This window comes from Silene latifolia, chromosome X, assembly GCF_048544455.1.
Source record: "Silene latifolia isolate original U9 population chromosome X, ASM4854445v1, whole genome shotgun sequence".
In the NCBI taxonomy this organism is placed as follows: Eukaryota; Viridiplantae; Streptophyta; class Magnoliopsida; order Caryophyllales; family Caryophyllaceae; genus Silene; species Silene latifolia.
In genome coordinates, this window is record NC_133537.1 from 308,920,693 (window position 1) to 308,934,880 (window position 14,188).

A 14,188-nucleotide genomic window follows, 5' to 3' on the forward strand; every position below is an offset into this window, starting at 1 on the left:
AATAAGACTGAGTTAGAGGGTGGTTTGAAGAGGATTTGGGCGAAATTTTTTCGGATTTAATTCGATCGATTTTGATTCGGAATCTGAAAATAATAAGGGTAGTTTGGTCATTGCAAATAATTAAAAGTCGATAAAACGTAAGTGAGACGATAAATTAGAAAAACCGTCGATATAATGCCATGTAAGCAGCCATGTTGGCAAAAGGCGTGCCATGGTAGCACTTAACGGCCAAAACAAACGGAGTAGCCAAGTTTAGTCACGGATGGGAGTCATTAATTAAGTTTAAGGGCACAATTAGTAATCTCTGATACGCGAGGGTACAGTTGGGAAAAGTGAAAACCACGGGGGTACAGATGGGAAAAACCCTTTTATTTTTTAAACAAAATTAGTTTTAAACCCGTGCAAAATTGCACGGGTATGTATTTTGGCCGGTATTAATGATTTTTGATGATTTTTTTTTTTGCATTTCTATTGTAATTATCTAGTTGGTCTAAAACAGCGATCTACATATTTAATGTTTACACTTGTTTCAAATACGTGTTCAAATGCAATGGTTTAAGAGGAAATAACGTAATATACTATTGTAAATAAAATTTGCATACATAAAAACTTTACACCCCGAATAAAGAAATATAGTCTAATAATCTACTTTAACACAGCTTAGTGTAACATCAGAATGTCAAAGCTTATAGTATGATTTATTGGTGAAATTAGTGTGTGCTAGTAAGCCCATATACAATGAAGTACATGGATCGATTAATATTACTTCGGATTTTGTTTTGATAATTAAATATTTCTAATTTTTAACTAACAAATTCAAAGATGCCGTATTTATCATAAAATTTCGAATTGTTAAAATAAAATTAATAATCCGTATACAAATAAAATCAAAGTGTAAAGCTTGGGCTATTATCGCTTTGGACTCGTTGTCAGTAAATTTATTGCATATGTATAAATATAGTTTTATCAAATTATTTGGAATGTATAAAATTATTTCATAGTATTATTTTCATTTATTCCGATTTGTAATTCATAACGCTTATATGTCATTAATTTCATTTATTCGGAATGTATAAAATTATTTCATAGTATTATTTCATAGTATTTGTTCTACGACGGAATTTGTAGGATATTTGTATTGGCGGAATTCTGAAGAAATATACTCCTTTGCACATAACGGGTCCCACTATAACATGAATTTAAAAAAAAAGCTGAATTAATGAGGTGGCATGTCCTGGATTGAGTATTGTCTTCTGAATTAATAAAGATAAGATAATTCAATATTTATATATTTTCTTTAACCTACCTAGTTCTTATTTTTTTTTACTCCCTCATATTCCGGATAACTATTACATTGTCCATTTTCGTCTATTTATATAACTGTCTCATTGTCCTTTTTGGTAATGGTTTTTCTTACCTAATGACTATACTATCCTTATTACCTTTCATTATTTACAACTCAACTCACCCTTAACTCATCCTATTAGTACTTTTCATTGTCCATTTCCGTCTTTTCGCTCACTTTCTTAATTCTTGTGTCATTTTAACAATAAGACAATTATCCAGAATAGAAAGGAGTAGTTTATTATTAAGCCCTTTTTTAAACCTTCTCGCACCAAGTTTATCGGTAGGCTGGAGGAGTGTAGGTCTTGAATAAGACAAACTAAAGTAAAATTAGAAAAAAGGAAATACAAAGATTATACCCACCCAAGCTCCTCAAGTCATTCCAAGCGGTTCATACAGCCATACAGGAACTCTTGGAACACATTGGAGACCTACTCTCATCAGCCATGTGGCAGCTAGTTATTGGGTGAAGGGGGCACGTGAAAGGAAATGTACGGGAATCACGTTGTAATTTATTTATTTTTCTGTTTTTTGTGGAAGGTTTGTAAGAATATGTTAATATTTTAACCTAAAAACTGGGTCTAGGTAGGGTTATAAGAACAACTAATAAACATGGTCTTATAACTCGACTTCTATTTCTTCAAAGCTGTAAAGAAGACCCAATAATGATCATGTCGAACACATATATGTGGGTCAAGTTATTTAACGACTTTGTTGATTGTCTAAAATGGGTTTAAACGAGTTTGATTATATACAATACGAGCAATACAAACAAGTAGCAAGGCCCTTTTCTAAAGAACATTTAATTCAGATATATTTTATGTAATTATGCCCGGGAGATCGACTATGGATGCGATTTTTATCATGAGACAGTTGATGGAATACCATCGGGACAAGAAGAAGGATTTGCATATGGTTTTTATTGACTTGGAAAAGGCATATGATAGGGTACCAAGAGAAGTACTTTGGTGGGCTTTAGCGAGAAAGGGTGTGTCGCGAAAATATATTGACCTCATAAAGGACATGTATGAGGGGGTTAGTGCAAGTGTTCGCACTAATGTTGGGAGAACGGAAGAATTTCCTATTACCATCGGGGTGCATCAAGGTTCCGCACTTAGTCCTTTTCTCTTTGCTATAGTTATGGATGAGTTGACAAGGGATATTCAGGACGACATCCCTTGGTGTATGATATTTCTTTGATGATATTGTGTTGATTGATGAGACAAAAGAGGGGTGGAGAGAAAGTTGGAATTGTGGAGGCAGACTTTAGAGACTCGTGGGTTCAGCCGAGCGGGAGTAAGACCGAGTATTTGAGGTGTCGATTCACTAAGGTGGCGGGGTTGAGATCGACAGAGGCGGGGAGCATTATTTTCGATGGGAATGTTGTTGAGGGTTCGGATTTCTTCAGATATCTAGGATCTATTATTCAAAAAGATGGGGAGTTAGACGGAGATGTGGTTCACAGAATTAAAGCGGGATGGTTGAAATGGAAGAGTGCTTCAGGGTTTCTATGCGATAAGGATATGCCCCAAAGATTAAAGGGAAAATTTTATCGCACGACAATTAGGCCTGCCCTACTGTACGGCTCCGAGTGTTGGGCCGTGAAACATTGTCACATTCAAAAGATGAGTGTGGCGGAGATGCGCATGTTGAGGTGGATGTGCGGACATACAAGGAAAGATCGGTTAAGGAATGAGGTGATTAGGGAAAAGGTAAAAGTGGCGCCAATAGAGGACAAGGTGATGGAAAACCGACTAAGATGGTTTGGCCATGTGAGAAGGAAACCTATGGACGCACTAGTTAGGAGGCTGGAGACTTGGAGAACAGAAAAGGTCCCTAGAGGTAGAGGAAGACCGAGACAGACATGGTTGAGAGTGATAGAGCATGATATGAGAGTTCTGGGGCTTGAGGAGAGTATGGTGACGGAGAGGGCACAATGGAGGGAACGGATACATGTGGATTTTTAGTATTTGATGTTTTTTGACAGATTTAGTGTTTTTTTATTTATTTAATTTAAAGAAATTAATTAATTTATTTATTTTTCTCTCCTTTATTACACACTTTTTCAACAACCACTTTCTTATAGATTTTACCTGGTTCATTCCGGATCCTTAACTCTATTTCGGTTTTTAAAAATCGTTTTAATCTTTTCTCTCGATTTAAATTTTAAGTTTTTATAAAAGAAAGACGGAATTCGATTTTAAAACCCCTAAGTTCACCTTGACTTTCCATTACTTTTTCGTTCTCCCTTTTTGTTTTTCATCTTCCCTTTTTTTATTCGCATTTTGAGGCGTGCGTTCACCCATGGACGGTTCGAAAGGATGATTCATGTCAGCCGACCCCAAATCATTTTGGGATTAAGGCTCTGATGTTGTTGTTGTTGTTGTATTATTGTAAAACTAGTTTGAATGCACGTGCGTTCCAACAGGATAATTAACTTATTTATAATCCAAAAAAAAAAAGTTATAAGGGAAATAACATACTATGAAATACACCATCTTTAATATGTGCAAATTATTTCTACAAAAAAAATATGTGCAAATTATATGAAATATATATATACTCATATAATCACCCACCTTATGCTATATTTCGATGTGGGAAAATTCAATTCTTTATATGTATTATATTTGTCATACCTATATTATTTTTCAATGTGGAACATAACATACTATGAAATACACCATCTTTAATATGTGTAAATTATATGAAATCTATATATACTTTATGTAACATCCTCATCTACCAACGAGCCTTAACAAGAGCTTCTCTAGCAGATAAAAGCGTTACCATCTCGGTTGCCCGAGGACAGTAATAATCAAATGTCGATAAAAGAACGATTATGTTATATTACAAGTGATTTAAAACCAACAGACGATATAAATGATACAACTCAAGAATAGTATCAACTATGTGGAACCATCTCTGCCATGACTCGTGGTAGACTCGTCCCTCCAAACACCCAGCTATGATCCAAACACTAACCTGCTAAGACTGACTGCTCACCATAGTGGATCACGGCAGACACACAATAAAGAGACAACACAACAAAATCACATAAAGTCAGTGACTGAGGTACAAGTACAAAAGCAGACACAATACCATTACAGCAATATACACACACCATCTCCTCCAACCAACCACACACCTCTGATTGCCCGAAGGTCCAATCTTGCCAGTGGGGGACCGCAGCCGTTCCCACCTAAGCCCCGCTAGCTCATCTATCTGTCCGATAACCCATTTTCCTTAATGTGCACATCCCTTTTGTGGCGGGTTCCACATAAGTCGAATCAAGGGCGTGAAGCCACTCCCGCAAGTGACTTCACTCAGCCGAGGACGCACTTCGAGAACCACAGACAAAAATCGCAACCAGCTGTACAAACAATAATCACCAACTACTATTTCAACACAATGTTAAACAACTACCACAACCAATCATCAACAGTGACACTAATCCAATTATACACCAACGATAGACCCTCTAGACAATCAAGAGTTCTGAGTAGGCGAACCTACCTTTAGCAAACCGCAGTGATTCCGCGACCGATCACAGGATAACAATCAACCATCAAAACCACTTATAACAGCCAGTATAACCACCTATTACTACTTGTTGGAGTATGTGTCATCAACAATAGTGCGATCACATTATTGAAACTCATAACAAGAATACGTAAAGGGATGATTCATTTATACAAGTCAACTGGTCAACATTAATTGGTAATGATTGGCTGACTAGAGTTTGACATTACTGTCGTTTATACGGTGGTGATCAGTTGATCCCTTAAGGTCACACCTAAAGGACGATTCCCTTAATAGATAAATTAATTAATTGCATATTGATACAGATTAATTAATTCCTTAAAATTGAACAATTTATATAGTGAGTGAGAATATGAATCTTATTGTAATTCGATTAAATGAGATTCGTTTTAGTAATTAAAATGTTATATTACTAATACTTTGTTTATGAAACAATTAAATTAAGAATGATCGGTTAATTATAATTACAATCTGTTGTAGATTATATTAACATGAACCATTTTATTTACTTGTGATTGTGAATTACTAGTCAATTGTTATATATAATTGAATTAATATATGTAATGATATTTAATTGTTAAATATGCATTAATATTATTAATAACATGTTACATGTTACACATTATATGACAAATTGACAATTGACAAAAATAAAATGGACTCCATATTATCTATATGGACCGGTTTTAGAGGGGTATTTAGGGAGAAATGGTTAAATTGTTTTTAATTATAGAAAACATAATGATTACCATTTAACCTAATCTACACTCTAGCTTGTTTTTGAGAAGAACAAAATTGCAAAAGTGAAAGGGCATGGATTGGGTCCTTAGACCACCCACACCCACCAGTTTTCCCCCCTATATACTTGCATAGGAATTGTTCTTATACTCTCTAATTCATTCTTACATTTTCACTTCTTACTCTTCTCTCTTTTCTCTCTAAAATAAGTTTTAGAAAATAATTGTTCAAAATCTAATTTATTTAGATTACTATTATAGTAATAAGAAATAATATTAGATTATATTTTAAGGTTAACTACTAAGATAATCTAGTTAATTAATTAGTAGTTTTAAGGGGTAGTCTTGGTGCAATTGAAAGGAGGTTCTCACACAATTGGGACTAAAGGGATCATCCATTTACTTTGAGCTCAAGAACAAGTTAAGAAAGGCGTTCTTACTTGTGCCCTTAAAAACCGTTTTCATCATTGTAAGGAACCTTGTTCTTACTTTTCTATTTTGTTATGTTATGCATGCATAAGATCAACATCTATTTTAATGAGTAATTTAGATCTAAAATTAAAGGAGTTTAATTAGAGGGTTATAGAATCCTTTCACTACTACCATAACCATAACTGAAATCAAAGGAGACGATGATGATGATGACAACATATCTATACAAAGCAATCTGGCGTCAAGACCGCTACCCGACTCAAGCATCTCATCCCTATGGTGTAACCACTTTCAAAGGCCTCAAAGAGAGGAACTATGTTGGAGGAGAAGTGGAATGACGCCATTTAGGTTTTGGAGGAAAGGAGAAAATGATTTAGGTTTCACGATTATACGATTTATAATTCCGCGCTGCAAACATGTTACTCGAATGAGTAACGCACTTACTCGATCGAGTGGCATCTACTCGACCGAGCTCCCAAGCTACTCGATCGAGTAGCCTCTGCCAGATCGAGTAACACACACTCAAAGGCTCACATCGTCACAAGTCATCACTCTTAAGGTTCCGAAGGTCAAGGTAGGTGTCTAAGGTCAGTCAACGGATCCCTGAAAGGACGGGTATTACAGTCTTTCCCCTTTAAAAAGAACTTCGTCTCCGAAGTTCGAATCATCCTCCCCCACGACACAAAGTCAAAGGAACTAAGGCAAACTACCACTACCCATCCCGATACAGGCCAACACAATCGTTCATGAATACCACCCCGATATGAAACTTCATCAACCATCATCATCATCTACCTTAACACACATTACACAACACGACTCCATATCAAATCACCAACTTCCTACCAAATCACCAAACACACATTGTATACAAAAACAACCAACCCGACTATCACTTGCACTTTTCTCATGTTATTACTCAAATTTAAGCAAACACGATTATCTATCTATTCCTCTATCAACTACTTGTCAACACTAGCTATTCATCAAACATCTAAACCAACAGGTTACCGATTACTGACACACACATCATATCCTTCATTCACATTAATTTCTTTTTAAGTCACTTCTATCCTTCAATCATGCAGCAACAAATTTGATTATTCAACAACTACCATACAACAATTTAACAACTACCACTATATAACGACTTGTGAACGATTATTTGAAAATGAAATACAACAGTATGATTATCTAGTTAACAATTGCAAACTACTACTCAATTATACAATAACCACTACTAATTACCCAGACAACCATTTAAAACACTATAAAATTGTCATAATTAAGTCATTTTTCCATGCGACATTACTCTTCCCCTATTAAAAAGGAACTTCGTCCCCGAAGTTCACCATCAAAACAACTTTAACTATTACACAAAACGACAAATTCTTATTCCCTATTGACATTACGAACTAATCATATTATACATTGATACTCACAACGACCATGACACTTGACATTACATAACTATAAATTAGTTGTATGAAAACCATCGGCATAGTGAACCACACAATTACACATTCCATCAACCATTATTATATATGTCATTAAATATTATCTTATGTGACCACACAAAATATGCAACAAGAATCATAACTACCATACACTATATTACTTGATGTGATGTGATTTAGCATGTGAAAGTTGATAAACGACACCTAACTTGTATAAACCACACAAATATTCACAACCGTATAACCACCCCTGAGACGCGACAATGATGTCACCCACCCAAACCAAGAAACATTATCACAAGAACTACGAGCTTAAAGATACAAACAAATGTGTAACCGAAATAAACATCATACAGGGGCACTCAATCGAGTTTGGCAGGTACTCGATCGAGTTGACGTTACTCGATTGAGCTCATCAGCTACTCGATCGAGCTCATCCGCTACTCGATCGAGTACGTCGATATCATAATGCATCCCAAAGTCACCCCTGCAGTTACTCGATCGAGTGAGGGACACTCGATCGAGTAGCCACAGGTCGATATCCTTAATTCATCACCTCGTGAGGCCAAGATAACATGTACATAAGTCGGAAATTCATTCCCGACACTAGAAACCTGCATAATAAGTCTGAAAAGCATCCAAAATACGGCCTTATGGCCAAAATACAAACCAAAGTCTACGAAAGTACTAACAATCCAACAAACAACCAAACCAAGTATTAGCTATGACAAATACACGGAATCAAGTATATATAAAACAAGACCAAAGAAGCTAGCATCACTCCATGGCCTGCTCCTCCATCTCCTCATCGCCAACACCACCTCCAGACGTGCCCGCTCCAGCTGTACCCTCACCCGCGATGCCACCAACGCCGGAAACTGCTCCCACTCGCCATGGTGCCAAGCAACCGTAGAGGTAAGTCTGAGGCTCTCCCCAAGTAGTCCGGTCCACACCAAAAGGAGTAAAAGACCCCGCTGTCATCTCCAACACCCTTCCACCACACCGGTTGGGCCGCCTCGGTCCCGATGCCTTGAACATAAGCCATCTCATGGAGGTTCCAGAGTGTCAAAGTGGCAGACACTCTCTCCATGAGCTCACTCACCCTCATTTCAGGACTGAAGAACACAGGATAGCTGGGAAACTGATGTTGTGGGGGCACTGGCTGCTGTGGCTGAGTCTCCGCGACTCTCTCCCTCACCCGTCTCGGACCCCTCTCCCATCCTAAGTTGTCAGTCCTCTGGTCTAGCCTGATCCCTCTTTGTCGGCTCAGGCATCACCTCCAAAATATCAGCATCAATGAGGTAAAACTGGCTAAGTAGGGACCTCCTCCTCCTCATCAGAATCTGCTGCCACTACTGCCGCCGGTAAAGGCTCGGTCACGGGAAGGTGCTCAGGGGCAGGTATCCTCATCTAACTCATCCCCCAAACTCTCCAGACCAACCCACACTACTACAAAAAAAAGGCCTAGGAAATCGGTTGAAAATGGCCTAAGAAACCAGGTGATAACCGGTCTATATCTCACAGGTGTCTTAGCTTAAGAAACCAGTTATTTAACAGGTCTCTTTTGTCATATTTAAGAAACCATTTGATTGCAAAACTGGTTTATTTTCTCATATTTAAGAAACCGGTTGTAATTGAAAACTGGTCTCTTTCACAAGAGGCTAAGAAACCGGTTATTAGCCAAACCAATCTCTTTGATTCTATCTTTGAAACTGGTTATTGACCAAAACCGGTTTCTTTCTTTGTTGTAAAACCAAAAAAAAAATAGCAATTGAGATTATCAAGCCGTCTACTTTTATTAAAAATTACAATACTAATAAAAATTAACAATATCTTTATCAATTTACAAATCAACCTCTATATATGATTCTTGTGAAATTTGCATGGTCGGAATCAATTCACTGATTACAAGTAGAAACAAGATATTACAAAAGTGCTTAATACAAAGTCTTCCTGCATAGCTACCCTCCATTATACGTGCAAATGAAGACGTATTAGAGTACTTGTTCCCTTCACAGGCATGATAAATAGTTGGAATTGGCATCAAGTTGTAGAATATCTACGGGCCACCCTAACTTTCTGCCAATGAAACTATGATAATAAGAAAACTTCACTCTTACGATTCGTAAAATAAAATTGCTTCCATAAGCCCAACTTAACAAGCAATAATTACTAGCAATGTTAAAAGTAAAGTTAGGAAGATGCAAAAGGCATAAGCTCAACCAAGTGGTGTTAGTCCAGTGGTAGCTGGGTTAAACCTTGAAGCTTGCAGAAATGCAGGAGTTGAGAGGTCCCAGGTTCGACTACCAGCTGGGGCGATGATCACTTGGCCACTGCAGCCTCCGAAGGGGGTGGCTTACATGGTCCATGTGGTGGTGCGGGAATGCGGGGGCGGGGGGGGGGGGGGCTCAACCCCTCGTCATAAAAAAAAAAAAGGCATAAGCTCTAATATACAAGGAACTGAAGGTTAAAAAAACATGTACCAACGTGAAGTAGGCATAACTTAACGTCAAAAAAATAAAAAGTGCGGATATACTGAATAGATGACTTACTTCAGCCATACTAGCTTGACATTGAGAATCAAACATAATGTTTATCAATATTTCATTACTAACTCCACAATCCATTATTTCTTGAATAGGAAAATAGCCAGCATCAGTGAGGACCCATGGGTCCTTTAGTTTTTTAATTTGCCTGCAACATGTCACTGTTTTAAAGAGTTTGGTTGTCAGTCAATTTGGTGCAATCAAATGAGCCAATATACAAATAATTTCAGAAATTTACACACCAACTTGACCCAGAATGCTATTAAATCCTTTTTCAAAAAAATTAAATATGTACAAATCAGGGTCTAGTTCGTTTATCTGCAAACAAAACAAGGGAAAAAAAATATCACAAATATGTCAAAGAAGCGTATTCACCTCATCAAATATTGCAGCTGAAAATTCCATTTTTAAGTTCTGCTGGCAGCATCTGTTAGAAGACAATTATGTTAATTAGTAAGATCGTCGGTTCTCCGAGTGATTAGGATGAAAATGAACTCATTAAGGGAGAAAAATAAGGTCGCGGTGAGAAGTTACAAGTGACTAGCAGCATCATCTAGCAGCAACATGTGGTAAAAGCTACAAGTGACTAGCAGCATAACGCCGCTCGGAAGCACACAACAGCTAACAGTCAGCTAGCACACAGTCAGCTAGCACATCAGAACACCAACAATAGCACAAAACCAGTAGGTAGCAGCGTCTAGCGGACAGTAAAAGTCTGTAGTAACAAACAACAATAACAGCATGACAACAGGCACACCACAACTATATGTACAACAGTAACTACTAGTCAGCCATCACAGCAAAATATCTTGCAACAAACAATCCTAAGCCAAATGATAATTGTATAACACCAAACAATTAAACCAAATTATCCCTAAATCACCCAAACGAAAGCCTACGCTTTACATGTAACAATTACGCGTAATTTCTCGATTATAATCCACAACAAATCAACAATGACTATCAATTTCGCCTGATATCAGTGAATCAATCCCATTAAACCATCAGTAATTTAACGACAATCACCAAGACTAATAAGATGAAAAATAATCAACAATAGGGACACATCGTGCACGCAATTTCCTATTACTACATAAACATTATCCTAATAAAAACAAGTTGAAAATGCATTCAATTATCTTCAATACAACAATTAGGCTTCTTCCATTCCCAAATCATCTCTCAAATTACCTCCTCCTTCGCCTGAAATTCAGATTAATGACGAGAAGGGGGAGAAATTATAATTAAGATTCAATAATTTAAATACAAAAGTGTTAATCTCTTAATTAGGATCTCAAAGTACAATAGTAGGTAATGGAGGGATGAAGCAGGAAAGACAAACTTGCCGAATAAAGAATGATAAGGAGGAAGTCGAGGAACCGCTACGAGGTGTTGGCTGGAGAGTGTTTTTCTTAGGGCGGTTGGCTAGAGAGTTCAGGAAAGAGTGAGGTATTTTTTTTTCAGTTATTATAATTAAAAAAAAAAAACCGGTTTTAAGATTAACACATTTCTTATCTTATGTTGAGAAACCAGTTTTGGGAAATAAACGGTTTCTTATGTTAAGAGACCGGTTAGAAAATATAACAGGTCTTTCACTGGTGGTGCCTTTGAGGTTTTTTGTAGTAGTGCCACCGCCCTCCAAAGTTCTCAACCATTTCTGGTCGAGGAAATAGTCACGGTCCAAGGTAGGTACAGATGGAGTCATGGGTGTAAGGGCTGAGGAGGCCTCAAAGATGGTCAACCTCTCAGCCAACCGTGTGGCAATGGCACCACAACTCAAGAAACGGGTGTCAGAAACGGCCATCAAAGCTAGACTAGCACAGACTATGGTCGGGGCATTGTAAGAAAATTTTGAGGCTCGGGTGGGGTTAAGATAGGCAACATCACCTCATGTGAGTTAAGCTTACTCATATCCTTCCGATTATAGAATAAACAAGTCAAGGCACGAAGAAAGATCTTCAAGGTGACATGCTGAACATTGTTTATCAACATATTGTTAGAGGTGGGGGCACTCTTATCGGTAAAGCAAGGCATGAACCTATTGGCTCCACACTGAGTTGGGATATCCCTAAAGGCTCCCTTCTATGGTTGGGCAAGGCCAAGGTGGGTAGCAAACATATCCATGGTCAAGAGGAAACTAGTGTTCAGAGACGAAATTGGACGGTCTTAGCCGCCGCATCATAAAGAAAAGAACTCATGAACTCCAAAGTCAAGAAGGCATAGGAATGTTTCCTAAGACGGTACAAACCAATAAAACCCAAAGTCTCAAATATATGCCTCATATCCGTCTCAACCCTAGGTCCTCTAAGCGTGTGGTGTCGATACAACGGGTAGGTTTCAAATGACGTCTCTGTAACTTAACGAAAGCATCTCTTTGCTTGAAATCATCAAAGACGATGGTAGGGTATTCAGGCACAGGTGGGACCGTGGATCCCTAACTCCCCTCACCAACCTCGGGCTCAGTAGCCCTCCCCCTCTTACTTTGACGGGTACCAGCTGCAGGTCTCCGCATCTGTTTCAATATATACGTTAGGCACGCAAACGAACACTTACTTTAATATGCATAAGCTTTCATGCATAGCTATAAAAGAAAGAACAACTATATACACACTTTCACCAAACAATCCAAAAAGATTAAAGTTTACAACTTTCAAATTCTCATCAGACGGCCTTTACAGGTATCAAAATTATGAAAAGTATAACATCACTTAACACATCAACTAACAAATTTAAAGTATTAAACTTTCAAAATAGCATCCCAAATAAGTAACCATCAAACGGAATTGGGGCGAATTTCAGTTTAGGGCACTTTTAAGACGGAGTTTTAAGACAAAATTTTGAGCAAAACCCATCAAAATCGACACTAAAAATGATACCCATAACATACATTACTTAATTTTCCCACTTTCATATGCAAAAGACAAACAAAATTCAATTTGAATCCCCAAACCCTAGAAATTTCGGTCCATCTAAGCCCCCATAATGATTCGATTTTTCTACTTCTAGCATCAATAATCAACCAATTAAAGCAATTATATCATGTTACAACAATTATAAGCAAGAATACATGTATATAAATCAAATTTTCAGAAAACACCAACAGTTTATATGGTTCTAATTGATTAAAAACATAGAAAAGGATGAACATTCTTACCTTGAATGTTTAGCAAATGGAAAGGACAAATTAAGCAAGAAGAAACAAGGAACTCAAGCACAATAATCAACAAGTATAGAGAGAAAGAGAGAGATTGAGAGTAGTTAGGGTTTTGTATAAGAAAGAACAAAGAAGAAAAGGAATTGGGAAAGGTATATGAATCCCGTATAAACCCGTGTAATGTACACTTACTCGATCGAGTAAGCCTCTACTAGATCGAGTTGGAGCTACTCGATCAAGTTTTCGCTGGCAGATCCAACTTTTCGATCTTATAACTCCTCAACTAGATCGAATAAGGTCTACTCGCTCGAGTAGGCACTCGTACTCGGTCAATTATGGCTAGGTACTCGGTCAAAAGTTACAATTATTAGTTAACGATTCCTGCAAAACAACAACTTGTGTCGATTCCAAAGTATATTTGGAAATCGTCACAAATTATTTCATTCAATCACAATACCTTATTACTACTCAATCATACTCAACTATTTTACTTGAACACTACATAATCATTCCATCTTATGACAATCCTTACGCAAGGCAACTCGCTACAATACCAACTTATACACATATATAAACAACACATTACTTCACATCTACTTACGCATTTGCAAATTCAACTATCCGATATATATATGTATACTACACTAAGCATCCATCGAGCCATAATTATGACATCTTAGTCAAGTTTGCTAAAACTCCAAACATGTCACAACAATTCATCAACCAAATATCCGACTTAATTATGTCATATCATAAAAGTACTCAACAAATTCATCCATCGCAATTCCAATGACTATTTGACCAACTTTACAACTAGTACAAGACTTACAACTCACTATTATCGTCATATACAAAGACTTACAATTCCTTTATAAACTAATATGCATACAAAGACTTAGAGCTCATTATTATCACCACGTTATTCAATACTATCATGCAACTATCAGTACTTTCACCATCTCTACAACATTCACA